We start from the raw sequence: 15,357 nt of genomic DNA, 5'->3' as shown, positions 1-15,357 counted from the left end.
TTTAGAAATGTTTAAAATTTAAACTTACTTTTGCTTCATAATTATGTATAATATTTACATAGTTCCAAAGCTAAATCTATACGGCTTGGCAATCAAGGTGCCAAGGACACGGAATTCAAGGGGGTGCTGCTGTGGGCTCTGACCTTGACTTTGCAGGAACGCATGTTGAGCGCCTCCTTACACTTGTACTTCCCAGCCCTGCCTTCAGGGGCAGGGATTTTAAGAGAAGTCTAACTTCTGTTTTTGACCTCACAACCCATTTTCTCTCTCATAAGTAACCATTTTAAAATGTTATTTTACAGTTGAATTCTCCCATTGTATTTTTAATAAAAACAAATACAAATATATCTACATATGTATAGTAATTTTGGTATGACCTCCCCCCCTTTCTTACGTAAATGGTAACAGGCCACACACACTCCTCAGCTGTTTTGATGCTGCATAGATAGCCCTTCTCTGTATCTCTGTATAAATAAATATCGTTAGCTTATTCAAAAAGTCCCCAACTGATGGATATCTAGGTTGTTTCCAATTTGGGTTTTTTGGTTTTGGTTTTAGTTTTGCTATTACCAACCGTGCTACAACGAATAACCCAGGTATCTTTGGGACAGATTCTTAGAAATAGGATATGTAATTTTCCTAGAATGTGCCTGATTTGCTCTATAGCGGGTACACCATTTCCCTCCAGCAAATGTATGTGAGCATTTTGACCCAAAGGCAGCATCACCAGCAGAGCATGCTGGTAAGTGCTTGGATTTGTATCTGCTAGATTAAAAATGATGCCTCGGTAGTATTGAAACACCTCAGAGAACGGAATGGGCTCTGGTGTGCTTAGCAGCTATCCTGTCTGGAGGCAGGAGTCTGAACTGAGCCTGAACAAAGAGTGGAGTTTATTATACACAATGGATTCTTTCAGCCGAATGAATGACTGCTTGAGGGGAATGAATGAACGTTACCATTAAAAATTAGTAAAGGTCGCTTTATGTTAGCTACAGATTCAGTGGACCCCGAAATCATTTTCACAGCCCGTAGAAAAGCCTGGTGGCTGTACTTTACACACCGACCTAGAAGACCACTAGCACAATCTGCCCCTTCACCCCCTTCTCCTTCCATTTCCATAAACACTGATGGGACACCTACTCGGTGCTGTCCCTCCCTGGGCATATGCCTGCTGTCTTCTCTCCTGGGTCAATGTGAAGTTTTCTGGAAGTCTCTTGTTTTTACATAGTGCTGATCAGACCGTGGGGATGGCAGAGCAAGGGAAAGGCGAGCAGCTGGAATTTGCATCTGGCCCTCTGTTTTGGCCCCACTCTCATTTAGGGATGGGAAGATGAATGGGATGAGTCCCTGAGGATATGTCAGACCTGAGATCCTGATCTGACACCTGTCCGACACTTAGGAAACGTTTCCTTCTCAGAGCCAGTCTTGAGGGGCAGTAACGGATCGTGACATCTTTCCCTGTGGCTGCACACTTAGTCTTGCTCCCCAGCGCCCACCTGCGCCCACACTCTGGACTGTGGTCTTCGCTCAGGCAGGAGGTTGGATATGAAAGTCAGGGTTTAGCAGCCGTCTTCAGCCAGAGAAGCACCATCTAAATTCTTTTTTGTGTATCAGTGTTCCTTGACTTCAGTTTGCCCTGGCGTGGAAGTCAGTCCTCAATACCAACCATCAGCCTCTTTCTCTCACACAAAGCTCACGTGGACTTGGTTCCGGGGACCTGGAATGCTCTCATTCTGCTGTTTGAAAAGGGTGACATTTTCCTACCAATAATTAGCCCTCGTCACCAGGCGGCACAGCGTGAAGGTGCTGACACATTCCTCAATAGCAGTGAGTGATATGTGTAAATAGCATTGATTAGAATATGATTGCAAATGAATGACGTGATCAGGTCTTGACACAAAGTGTTCTTACCCTGCGTCAGTCACCGCTCCCCGCCAGGTGCAGGCAGCACGGCCCCCCAGAGGATGCTGCTTCTCATCCCCCCACCCCTGCCACGCCTTGCACCGCCCACCTCACCAGCCCACACCTGCCCAGCCCTGCAGGGGCGCTGGCTCATAGGTCACAGAGGGGACGTGCTATGGGGATGAAGGGACAGCTAGGCTGACATTCAGCCAAGTTCTCCTCCGAGACCCTCCCGCTCAGACAAAGGGTGAGATCCGCTTTCTGTCTGAGGTAAAATCTGCCCCGCATCCCTCATTTATCTGCTTGTCTTTGTATTGAGGGTGAAGTCTGTGTCCTGCTCATGGTACTTCCATTCTAATAAAAAGACAGCCACAGCCTGACCGCCGTGGCTCAGTGGTTGAGCATCGACCTATGAACCAAGAGATCACGGTTCGATTCCAGGTCAGGCACATGCCCGGGTTGCGGGCTCGATCCCCTGTGTGGGGCTTGCAGGAGGCAGCTGATCAATGATTCTCTCTCATCATTGATGTTTCCATCTCTCTCTCCTTCTCCCTTCCTCTCTGAAATCAACAAAAATATTTTTTTAAAAAAGAAGAAGACAGCCACAGACACTTCCTCTGTTCCATGGGGACACATGAGAGGCTGAGAAAGGAAATCCATGCATGCGGTTCCTGTGGAATTTCCCTCTTGAGCTCCACGGGAGGAAGGCACACTCCTGAGACCCAAAGGGAAAGCTGGGCACTCGAGTGAGACTCAGACCTGTGTGGCCATCACCAGCCTGGGCCCCAGCTCCCCCTTCCCGTTCCCACAGACGAGGACACCAAGGCTCGTGGTCACTCACACGAATGCAAGAGGCAGAGCCACGATTCCATGCCTGTGGTTCCACTCAAGCGTGTCAGGCCCTGAGCCCCTCCCACCTGACCCAAAGGCATGAACGCTTCACCCAAACCCTCTCCATCAGCAGCCACGCTGTTTAACTTCCCATTCACGGAAGACTCGCACGTTTGCAGAGTTATAATTTAATTTGAGTCAGGTGCAAGAGTTGAAAGACAAAATTAAATGTGTACAGAACAGAGATATGGCCCCTTTATTCCCAGGCATCCTCAGGAAGCTGATGTAGAGAACTCAATTTCCTGAACATTAATGGCTTTAACCGAAATGAAAATGCGTTTGTTTACCCATCTGCTGCAGCGCTGGCCTTTCTCAGGTTGGGTACAGACACCTGGAGGGTGGGAAGAGGTAGATGGCGAAGAAAGAAAGAACAGAGACTCTGCACTGGGCTTTTCTAGGCATCTGCGTGGGCCTCCGAAGAGGGGGCTTGTCTTTTCTTCATCTCTGTACTTGTTTCTGTTAATGGGGAAATCCTAGGGACAGCAGCTTTCAGGCAGAGCTAGCCCCCTGTGGGACACTTGCTATTTCTTTTACAATGTTCTAAAAAGGGAAGGAGCACTTTCACCTCCACTCCCCACTGCAGCCCCTGCCACGGAACCAGCTCACCTGACTACTGTGTTCGATTCTGGATCCTTGCTTCAGCTATCATGATTTACAAAAAAAAAAAATTTTTAGTACAAATACGGAAAGAGGGAAGGCCTCTTGAATTCAGGATTCAAATCTAGACAAATGACACGTAAGTCACCCCTTTCCCAGGCTGATGGCAGAGAAGAGTCAGAGTGGAAACCATGAGCAGGGCCAGGCCCCTCGCACCCGCCACCTGCGGAGACGGAGTGTCTCTTCCTCTGGCTTCCTGCCGCCTTTGGCCACGTCATGAACTCGCCTTGTGAGCTGTGTGCAGAAGGCTCCTTTCAGAGTGTGTCGCTGGACCCTCAGGTGGAGGCTAACATGATGAGTTGCTTCTTTCAAAGAAGACTGTTAGAAAAGCGTTTTCCCCGGGGCTGCTGCGGGAAACATGAGGGTGACACCCTTTCCCGAATCATCTGAGTGAGGAAAGGAACACAGGCATTCAAAATCGAGTGTGGGAGGCCCACACGGGGCTGACACAGACCTTCTGAGATTAAAGGTGCAGTCACATGCGGACGTGGAGAGAACTGTGCTCAGAGATGGAGAGCTCGGTACCTGAGGCATCAGCAGTGGCTCGTGGCCAGAGACCTTCCAGGGTCTTACATTCCGGCCAACTTAGTTGGGAGGGAAGAGGGGGAAGATGGAATTCCAGGTGGGGAAAGGTGATGCAAGCCAAGATGTAGAGAAAAGAAAGTACGTGCCTTTCAGGGCAGAAAGTAGCAAAAATTACAATGGGAAATGAAGCTTAGAATCAGACTGCACAGCATTCAACATGCTATGTGAAGAAGTTTACGCTTAATTGTGTAGATAATGGAATCGATTGAAAGTTTTTGATCCACAATGATATGAAAGACAAATGATCTTAGGGAAAATTCAAGTTTTTTATTCTGTTATTATTTAGTTAAAAATATGGGAAGCTAAAAGTAATATGTGCCCTTTCACAATATTTGAAAAAATACAGAAGTGTACGAAAAAGAAATGATAGCACCACGTTCAAACTCCGGCAATACACCAGGCATTTCAGGGCAAGAGGAAGGGGAAAGAGAGGCAGTAGAGACAGAGAAATCATTGAAAATCACCCATAGTGAGGAAATGCAATTAGTCATTGATTAATTATCCTTTTGTTAGCTCTTTGCCTCCTGAAGTTCATTGTTCAGCCAAATGATTCTGTCAAAATGATATGCTGTTACCAAATAAAACTGATTCACAAAATGTATGAATGCCCCCAAATCTTGGGTTTTGTACTGAGTAAAGCGTCCTGCCAATCTCTTATCTGCTATTTTTTTGGCACAGTGAGGAGGGAGGTAGAAAGTGATGATCTACGTTTTCTAAGTCACCTTGGAAATGGAGAGCAAACAGAAGAATAAGTCATAAATGAAAGATTTTCTCATTCCTTCTCTGGTCGTTTGCCACTTACTCAGCATTTATTCTTAAGAAAAGACTGGTCATGCCCTAGTCGGTTTGGCTCAGTGGATAGAGCATCAGCCTGTGGACCAAAGAGTCCCAGGTTCGATTCTGGTCAAGGGCATGTACCTTGGTTGCACGTTCCTTGTCGGCCTGGGCCCCAGTTGGGGCTCGTGCAGGAGGCAACCAATTAATGTGTTTCTCTCACATCGATGTTTCTCTCTGTCTTTCCCTCTCTCTTCCACTCTCCCTAAAAATCAATGGAAAAATATCCTCGGGTGAGGATTAACAAACAACACCAAAAAAGAAGAAGAAGAAAGGATTGGTCACAAACTATTTTCCTCTTGTGTTCTCATTGATAACATGTGTGTGGGGGGTAAGGGGGGAGGGTCTGAGTGCACATCATTCATGAGACAATAAAACTGTGAGGGCAAACTGGTATTTTCCAGTCTTTGGGAATCCCTGGAGAATAGGTACTGAAAGCAAAGCATCATTTTCATTTCTCAGAAAATGAATGACTTGGGAAAGAACTAGGAGATGCAGCTGGCATTTCAGCACACCAGCAAGCCGCGTGAGGTACCACACTCTGACATGCTTCACGAGGAAAAGATAAAATTTAAGCCTCTGATAGACCTTAAAAGAGTTTTCTATCAGGGATGTTTCTGTGTGTGAGCATGTGAGCACCTGTGTGTGCATGTGTGTGTATCTGGGGCTCCTTAAAAATATGAGAGAAATGGACAAATTATTCTTAAATGAGCACAGCAGCAGGTGTGGCCTGGCACTGTGGTTGCGGAATGCGATCTGAGTGCCTGTTGTTATTGTCCTTAGTCTTGCTGGTTGGAGCATCCTTTATTTGGGGGTGGTGGTCACAGAGTCCCAACATAGTGAAAAATTGCTAGTACCAGTCACTTAGGTCACTGCGTCTCAGTCCCAAACACATCTCTATGTTCGACCAAAGCATATAGAATTTGGGTTTTAGGGATTATTGACATGCAATCATGTGAATCTATATTTTGGTGCGATAGAGTCATTTTAGGAATAAAAAAAAACAACTGCCTGAATCTGTAAAACAGCACATAAAAAAACTTACTGAATTATAACATACATAACGGAGAATGATTGACTATCATTTTGTAAAAATACCAGATCTTACTCCTCAATGCTCTCTTAGCAGCAAAACCATAAGAGGCTGAAGAAGCCCTTCTCCCAGCAGCTATGAGCACAAACCCCACCCCACACTGGACGATCCTTGTGGTCCCTGCTTCTCCCCACTAAGTGTTGGCATCCTCCCCACCCCTGGGTTTCATTCCTCTGTGTTCACAATGTACAGAAAGCCTTGTAGGTTGAGTTAGTTGCCAAAGAAAAGCAGAACGCTCATTCTTGAGAATGTGCCTCACCAGTGGCTGTGATGAGCACCTGGGTGCCTCCAATGCCTTGTAAACACCGGGGATGGGAGAAGGTCTTTCCCACAAAGGCGCAGAGAGAGCGTAGTGCTCCCCAGGGCAGGCTGCCCCGAAAGTGAGCACGTGGAGCCCCAGGAAGGACATTGCAATGTGTTCTGTGTGACTTGAAAGATACATCGCCGTCCAAACTGGAAAAGAAAAGTTAAGTAGAAGAAGGAAAAGGACTGAAGAAATAAAATAATAAAATGGAAGCAAAGGGCATCCACCGGCCCTCTGCTCTGCGTCCTGCTAAGAATTATTCAGAGAGGACTCATGGTGGCCAATTACTTACCTCCTCTGTGAACAGCCCTGAGACAATAAAGGGCACCATCTCTGAGCAGCTAGTCAAATCAAATCCTTAGGTTAGTTCCATTCCAATTCAACTGGCCTCGTGTAAGGAAGGACTAGAGCCCATTTCTAGAACATTGTCGTTCTAAGTGAAATCCCAGGACAACTAAAAACATTGCTGATTGGGTCTCTGAGCAGAAGAAGAAAAGAAGAAAACTTTCTTAGAAACATGTCTCTCCCCACCTACTCTTCCTTTCTTTTTCTTTAGTCATATTTTTGTTGAAAACCACAAGAAATCCACTCTCTCCTTCGCTTCCCACTCCAGCCCAAGGCTGTTTTCCCTGACTCGGGACCGTCCCTATCACAATGGGCAGATGCAGTGATTTAGGACTGTGTCTTTCTCTGATCGACGGTTCTTCATTTCTGGTACAGTGAGATATTGCTGAGTTTCCTCCAAGTCAGAACAGGATTTGCAATGGAGGGAGCATGGACCTCTCAGCCATCATATACGCATTCATAATTATCGGCAGTAATCATTACAACAGTTTCCTAACAATTATCACTTTCAGCAATAGAGTCAGGGAAAGGGCCACTCGTTTCACTCAACAGTGTAGGGTTTTCGTTTCACAAGACTGTCCAACCACAAGCAGAACTGAAAAAACGGAGGACACTAAATGTATATTTAAATGCAGACAAAATCCTATGACAAAGTAGTTATTTCCCGGCTCAAATCAAAATTTTAAACAGTTTACTTCCTTTCTGTCTTCCCAAGAGTTTTATGTAACAAACTTCCGTATCATGGCTAATAGCGGCTCTCGGCGAGGCTTACTCTCTGCCAGCGGCACTTCAGCCTCGGTGATGTGCTGCGCACGCCTTATTACAGGATACATTATGCAGAAGCTCCGGTGCGGTGATGGGACATGGCAACCCCGCTGTGAGAATGCCTATCAGCGCTTCTTTTAAGGCCCTTTCTCAATTGTCAGCAAAGTATTTTTAAGGTTAAAAGGTGTAAAATTATTCTGAAATGCTTTTCTGACCTGTCGCCTATCATTGCAAAGAGCTATAGTTCATTTTTTTTCTAAAATTGTATTTTTTGAAATGCAGTAATATTATAAGAATAAGCTTCATATGAGGAAAATAGTCCTTTGAAGTGTTCATGATATTTTTTGCATGCCTCTTTCTCCAATGACTGCAATATTCATCATTGTTTCATGCTTAGAATTAGGATTTTCGATGCAAATGTCCTTATTCTAAGCCTCCGTGTCCGCAGAGAAATTAATTTAAACAACCATTACTTTTTGCATCTTCTTCTTTCTCTGTCTCTCTCCCTTTTTTTTTTTTTTTTTTTTTTTTACTGTTCCTGTTACAGTGGGCGCTTCAGATTCCCTAATGTCAAGTCACATTCAGCCCTGGATGAGGGATAGTGTCATTACGCAGAGGGGTGAGGGCCGAGCAGCTGTCAGTCTCAGCGCTGCACCTGTGCGCTGATTGAAACCACACTGAATCAGTGGGGAACCAGCAGCAGGTGTGGATTCTCTCCATCGTCTGCTTGCACGTCTCCCAAGCATGCCTGCTAGGGAAGGCCCGGGCCTGGCAAATCATTTCAGGTCAGTGATTCTGTCATTTGAAATCCTTGGCCTATGAGGCCCCTGTTTTCTATGGTGTGAAACTCCCAGTTCTCACAGATTGTTTAGGCTCCACTAACACGACTGGGAGAATCTAAAGTCCAGTTTCTGCCAAGCCCCAGGGGGTTTCCAGCATTGTCAGGCCTTAGAGCAGGGATGAGGAACCCTTTTCCGCCAAGGGCCATTTGGATCTTTGTAACGTCATTCGATTAATATAATTCACTTAATATAAATGTATATTGCTATGAAAAAAAGCTCCTAGATTTATTGAATTTTGAGTCCCACCTGCGGTTGCCTTGGCAAGGCCAGACCAAATGATTTCAAGGGCCTTATATGGCCCACGTTCCCCACCCCTGCCCTAGATGGGTTTGATAGAAATTGGAGAAATTCACCCAGTGGAGACAGCAGCCCACTCATCTCAGAACAAAGAGAGAGAGGGCAGGACCTCGTGGGGCAGCACCGTGTACGCTAAGCCTGAACAAGCAGAGCTGACTACATCGTGTCGGTACACTTCACTCACGACAAATCACCGAGTCCAAATGGTGCTTCCTTTTGTTGCTTTTCAATTTTGTGTGGTGCCAGCAAAACTCATCTTATTTCCTTGCTTAGTTATAGGGAATACTTGAATAAACTGGATTTGTCGAGTGTAGTGTCAGTGAGGAACATGGGTAACAAACTTGCCTTAGGTTCACCTTGCTTTCTCATGCTGATGAGGCGGTTATTTCTGGATTTATTTCCATGTGTGAGATGTTCGGAGTTTCCACCCATTTGGTAGTTACTCCTGTAAGAACTGCTTTGCATTGTCCAGAAGAGCCACAGTTAAGCTTCGCCTTGAGAGTCAGTGTGCAAGGAAAATAAGGCACTTTACCTGCCCTCAGCAGAGACCATCGGTCGGGAAGTCCAGTCAGGTTCTCAGACAAGAGATAGAACAGAGCACATCACCTTTTTTTTAATATGCATTTTATTGATTTTAGGGAGAGGGAGGTAGGGGAAGAGAGAAACATTGATCGTTGCCTCCCCTGACCGGAAATTGAACCCGTGATCTTTCAGTGCATGAGACAACACTCAACCAACTGAGCCACATTGGCCGGGGTGAGCCCATCACATCTTACTTTGAAAACTGTATCCTGTCCTCTCTCCTTTGTCCTCTGCTTTTTGATATGTTCACAGGAGAGGAAAATCACCTCTTTCACATTCCATTGGTTAACTACCATGCCCCTCACAGCTCTACATGTAGGACGTGTGTGGACCAAACGTGTTGCTGTGAGCCAAAGGAGGTCATGGGAGGTCCTGGGCTGAGACAAAAGAAAGTAGCCACGCTGCTCAGAGAAGGCCCCAACTCAGCATCACAGACGCTCAGGACAGATTTGGAAGGAGGCAGGAGTTCGTCCTCGTCCAAAGCTGGGGAGGGATGGCAGCCTGCGCTCACAGGACCACATGTATTTGTACAATTTGCAAAAGAAAGATGTATTAATTGGTCATTCTTTCTCTTCTTACCCCGTTGCTCCTCCATTGTGCCAGGTGCTGGGACCAAGTGACCACTGGTTTCTGAGACCTGGCCACGGCCTTCAGGACTCACATCACTTCGGTTAGTAGATACTTCTGTGTGGACCGCAATAATTCCTAATGCAAGGAGGACAGTGACGACAGACTGGGTGGTGAGCATAGTCAACTGAAGGAATAATTAGGATTTTTCACAGGACAAGAACTCCTAAAATCTTACAGCTCCTACAGGAAAGAAACTTGATTGAGATTTTCCTCAAATCTGCTAATAATCTCTAAAAAATTTAGGTGGTGGTGTGCCAAAGCTAATTGTAAAACAGAACATTTTCTAAACGGTCAATAATTTAAAACAGATTCCCACTGACCTGAAAGAGTGTCACTTACACTCACATTTCATTGGCTAAAGCCAGGAATGTGACTATACCTAATTCTATGGACATAGGTGGACATGGGAATATGTTGGTGAACAGCACTAATCACTATAATGATTCACATTTCTGGTCACCAAATGTTTGTATATCTCCTTCCTATACGAGGAACACAGCCACTTCCCAAGGTGACTTTCTGTCTGTGTCCAGCTCCAAGTCCAGGATCTTTGAGCAATGCCCAATTTTTTCATCAGGCCCAGTTCAGGCTCCTCTTGGACAAGAGACTTGTGATTTCAAAAAACGCAGGTGGTCTGCTTCTCATGCATCTAGTCTACAATCATAGGACAGGGACAAGGAGCCACAATACACAATCCAATTCAGAACAAGGAAGTCACCCATCGATAAGCAGGTGTTGTCTGGATCCCTTGCTCTTGGGGTGAGTAATATCTATTGAGTAGGTCCCAATCCTGCTCCTGGAAGAGGGAGAGAGAGAAACACAGATGTAAGAAACATTGATTGGTTGCCTCTGTACATTCTCCAATCAGGAACCCAACCTGCCACCCAGGTAGGTGCCCTGACCTGGAATTGATACAGCAACCTTTCAATGCACAGGATGGTGCTCAGCCAACTGAGCCACTCCAGCCGGGCTCCCCCACCCCTTTCAATCAACTCACAACATCCCCCACTAGAGCAGGACATTTGTTACAACTGATGAGCCCACATTGACCATTATTTTATGATTTTTTTATCATAGCCCCTTCCTTCCAATACCAATTTATAGACTAGTCAGGATAAGACAAACCACTCTTAAATCTCAGTGGCCTAAAACAAATGCTTATTTCTCATTCCTGTTACTTGAATTAATGTGGACAATCATATTGTTTGAAAATTCTGACAGTGATATTTTTATAATTTTTATGGATCCCTAACTCTTTTATTTCTTTTCTTGGGTTAACACACTAAGTAGGACTTTAAGTATAGCATTAATAAAATTGTTGATACCTGGCATCTTTACATATCTCTAATTTAAAAAATAACACTTTCAAATTATCTACTGTTACTAGTAATAGTTACTGAAACCTTTGGTATAGACCTTCACTTGGGTTATGGAAAATTTTTTCTATTTCTAGGTTAGTGAAAAGATTAGCATTACTAAATGTTGAAGATTATCAAATACTTGTCCTGCTCTATTGCAATAATTGCATACTTGTTCTTCTTTAGTCTGTAAATGGGATGAATTACATTCATATATTCTCCTAATGTGACAGCACCCTTGAATTCCTGAGTTTTACCCAACATGGTCAAGATTAATTGTCATTTGAACACATACAGCTGAGTTAAGTTTGTTAGTATTTTTTACCCAATTTTTGCATTCATTTAGAATTTGGCTAGGCACTGGATACACTTTGGTGAATAAAATAGATGTGGACCTCATTCTCATGGCTCATATGATTTTCAGACATCATGAATTACAAGATTCTGTATCAAGTTAGTAATAGTTTTCAGGGAGGAAAACCCTACTACAATAAACATAAATAAAGATTAGTAAGGCTTTGCAGACACCCATGATCAGCCATGGTGAACCCTACCGTGTTCTTCGACATAGATGGTGAGCCCTTGGGCCGCGTCTCCTTCGAGTTGTTTGCAGACAAAGTTCCAAAGACAGCAGAAAACTTGCATGCTCTGAGCACTGGGGAAAGAGGATTTGGTTATAAAGGTTCCTGCTTTCACAGAATTATTCCGGGATTTATGTGCCGGGGTGGTGACTTCACACGCTAATGGCACAGGCGGCAAGTCCATCTATGGGGAGAAATTTGAGGATGGGAACTTCATCCTGAAACATAGAGGCCCTGGCATCCTGTCCATGGCAAGTGCTGGGCCTAACACAAACGGCTCCCAGTGTTTCACCTGCACTGCCAAGCCTGAGTGGTGGGATGGCAAGCATGTGGTCTCCGGCCAGGTGAAAGAAGCATGGATATTGTGACGGCCATGGAGCGCTTTGGGTCCAGGAATGGCAATACCAGCAAGAAGATCACCATTGCTGACGGTGGACAACTCTAACAAATTTGATTTGTGTTTTATCTTTACCACCAGACCATTCCTCTGTCGCTCAGGAGAACACCCTTCACCCCAGTTGCTTGGAATGTTCCATAATCTTTGTGTTCTTGCCAGTTTATTGGGTTCCATAATTTCCTTACCCCTTCCCAGTCTAGCTGGATTGCAGAGTTAAGTTTATGATTATGAAATAAAAACTAAACAGTTGTCTGTCAAAAAAAAAGATTAGTAAGACATAGTCTATGTGTTTTAACCACTAAAGAAAGATGTGCACCAGATTATAGGGTGTGATATGGCTTGGGGAGTCACTTATTGGTCTACCAAACCTCAACTTCTTCATTTGTAAAATGGGGAGGTAGACAATCCTGGAGGTACCCTCTGGATTTAAATTCTGGTTTTTTATATCTTCTCCCCAAGTATCTTGCTACAGCTAGCAGAGCTGCCCCACACCCCTCCTGGACCAGACCCCTGAACTGTCCAGTTTAAAATAATAGATGAATAAGTTCTCATAACAAAAGAATTAAAGTCAATAGAGAAGCTGCCATTGAGACTGGGTTCCAAGGTCTACATGCAAATAGTCCCTAAACAAATGTAGCCATTTGTGCCTGAATACACTGTACCTGATGGATAGATATTTGTTAGACAGAAACAGTGTCAAGAATTGGCACATGGGAAGCTCACAATAAGAATGTTCTAAATAAACGATGGCACACCCAGACTTACCATGGGCAGATTAATAAGTTATAGTTTTTCTACTTTCTACTTGTCTGATTTACAAACCTACTTGTACATTTCTTCTTACGGTCATTTTGCTTCTTGGTGTGTAAGTAACTAATAATGTTCTTTACTGACAACAATTCTATGTTGGCCCAGAGAATTAATATTCTCCTAGTGATTAATCAACATATGAAAAATTATAGATGATAGCTTTATTTAATTACCTTCTGACCTAAAAAAAAAAAAAGTATTCATTTTAGAATTGAAATGTGAACACTGTAACTTGAATCCTCTGTGTGAAGAATTCTAAAACCATTGAGTTGTAGTACAAACTTTTTTTTTCCATTTAAAGACACACAAGCAGGATCACCAATCTAAAAAAAGAAACAGTCCACATTATCTAGTGTGCAAAAAATTTATTGTGCCAACTTCAGAATCTAACCTTTTAATCTGTTTTGAAATGAACTTGATCTTTCACACTTAATTCCTCCAATTGACGGTAAGACTCAAAGCTCTGGTTTTTAGGGGTTTATAAAATAGGGATAAAAAGCTTTCTAAATACCAAATGACACAAAATCAGAATTTAAATGAAGTCAGTGTACTCCAAAGCTGGATTCAATTTATTTAACATATACTTGGAACTTTTTTAATGGATCACATAGTTGGAACATTACTGGGATGTTCTTGGAACAGAACGGTTTGAAAATGGTAACGATTATAAACTGCTATGGACTTCGAGCTTTTGAGAGACTTGGAAAATTCCAAAGTTGAAACTCTCTCTATTGACAAGAAGACAGAAGCTGCTCTTTGGCATTACACATATCGTCCATCCTATTTTTAAGATCAAAATCTACAAACCGACAAAAAGACAAAATAGTCAGAGGAGAAGAGAGAGCACAGGAGAATATACTTTTTCACCTTAAAATGTCGAGGAGTCTTCACAGATTCGCAGGAGCCATGAGCTAACAGCACCCCCTTCTGAGAGTGAGGTCCCTGGCTCCACTGCGCCCTGGGCCAGGAAGGGGCACAGCTTTCTCTCCTCCATTCCCCCCAACAACACTTAACTTTCAGAAAACAGCTTTAGAGCAATTCAGGCACATTTACTTTATATGAATCCACTCGACAGTACACTGCATTTAGCATTTACTCAACATTTCTCTGCCTCACCACACATCGCCAGTCAACTCAAGACAACATTAGAAGTGAGTCAAAAAACCTGGAGGATAAATTAATTACACTTCTGTGTAATTCCTTTGGGCTCTAAATTCTGTGAACGTTTCTAATTTATAAGCGTTTCTCTAGTTATAATGTTCCAATTAGCAAATGTGGCGGTCGGGGGTGGGGAGCGGAGAATCATTCTACCACAGCACCTTGGACAGTGTTTGTTTTCCCTGTTCATTGTTTACACTCTGAAACTCATCAAGAGTCCTTTCCCCATGTTCCAAACAAAACATATTTATTAAATAATTATGATAGTGATTTCTTACTCAAGTGATTTTTTAAGGATAGGGTGAGCAAAGGATAAATCTCTAGCACTAAACATGGTAACACAGAATCTCCGTGCTCTTAAGGATAGGGCTGACTTTCTGCCCAGAGTATTTCTATGATTGGGGAAGAGAGAAAGGAGAGGCAAGGGGCCCAGAGGGGGCAGGGCTGAGGAAGGAGGTCTTTCTATTTAGATATTCAAAAGCAAAATAGTACTACCTAATTTTGTGCAGTAAAACCGATGCTTCATCGTATGGTGCAAAATACTTTTCATCATATTTGCAAAAGTATCCTATGGTTAAATAAATATTCCAGGATCAGAAAAAACTAACTGGCAGTTTCTCATTAACTGGGTCTTAAAGTGTTTACCTTTTAGTTGTGGTAATTTAATAATAATGCCGCGTAGTTTTTAATTTCACGTTTAAAAACGCCTCTGTTTTGGTGTCTAGCTTTCCCATTAGACTGAGCCCCCGAACAGTGCTTCCTAAACTGTGTGTAGGGAGGTACCAGTTTGTTTTTTAATTCCAATCCATTGAAGACCCCCAACATTGTAACATTATATAAAAATTAAATCACTAGAAAAAATAAAAAGCAAACACAAAATGCAAGCCCTAATCAGAAGAAATATCATCAAATGACTAAAAATGGTTCTAAAGTTTTTTCTCAATCTGCACTTATTGTAGACTGACAGGAAATTTGAGGAATCAAAGCATCTGAAGACCACATGTTCTTTTTTAAAAAATCTTTATTGTTCTGATTATTACAGATGTTCCTCCCCCGCCCCCCAATAGCTCCCCTCCACCCCTCTCCAGGCTTTCTTCCCCCTCCACCCCCCCCCCACTGACCTCATCCATAGGTGTAAGCTCTTTGTCCAATCTCTTCCCGCACCCCCCACAACCCCTTCCCCCTGAGAATTGTCAGTCCACTCCCTTTCTATGCCCCTGATTCTATTACATTCACCAGTCTGTTATGTTCATCAGGTTTTTTATTCATTTAATTTTTAGATTCACTTGTTGATAGACATGTATTAGTTGTTCATAATTTTTTATC

General features: G+C 43.5%; 1 pseudogene across 1 annotated transcript; it reads left to right on the top strand.

Moving 5' to 3' along the window:
* Positions 1-11,625: 11,625 nt before the first annotated feature.
* On the top strand, positions 11,626-12,111 carry LOC308243840 (peptidyl-prolyl cis-trans isomerase A-like; annotated as a pseudogene). Its single transcript has one exon. The product of its transcript is annotated as a peptidyl-prolyl cis-trans isomerase A-like (transcript).
* The last annotated feature ends 3,246 nt before the right edge of the window (positions 12,112-15,357 follow it).

This window comes from Plecotus auritus (assembly GCF_963455305.1).
Source record: "Plecotus auritus genome assembly, chromosome: 3".
Classification (NCBI taxonomy): Eukaryota; Metazoa; Chordata; class Mammalia; order Chiroptera; family Vespertilionidae; genus Plecotus; species Plecotus auritus.
This window is presented reverse-complemented; position numbering and strand designations above follow the sequence as displayed.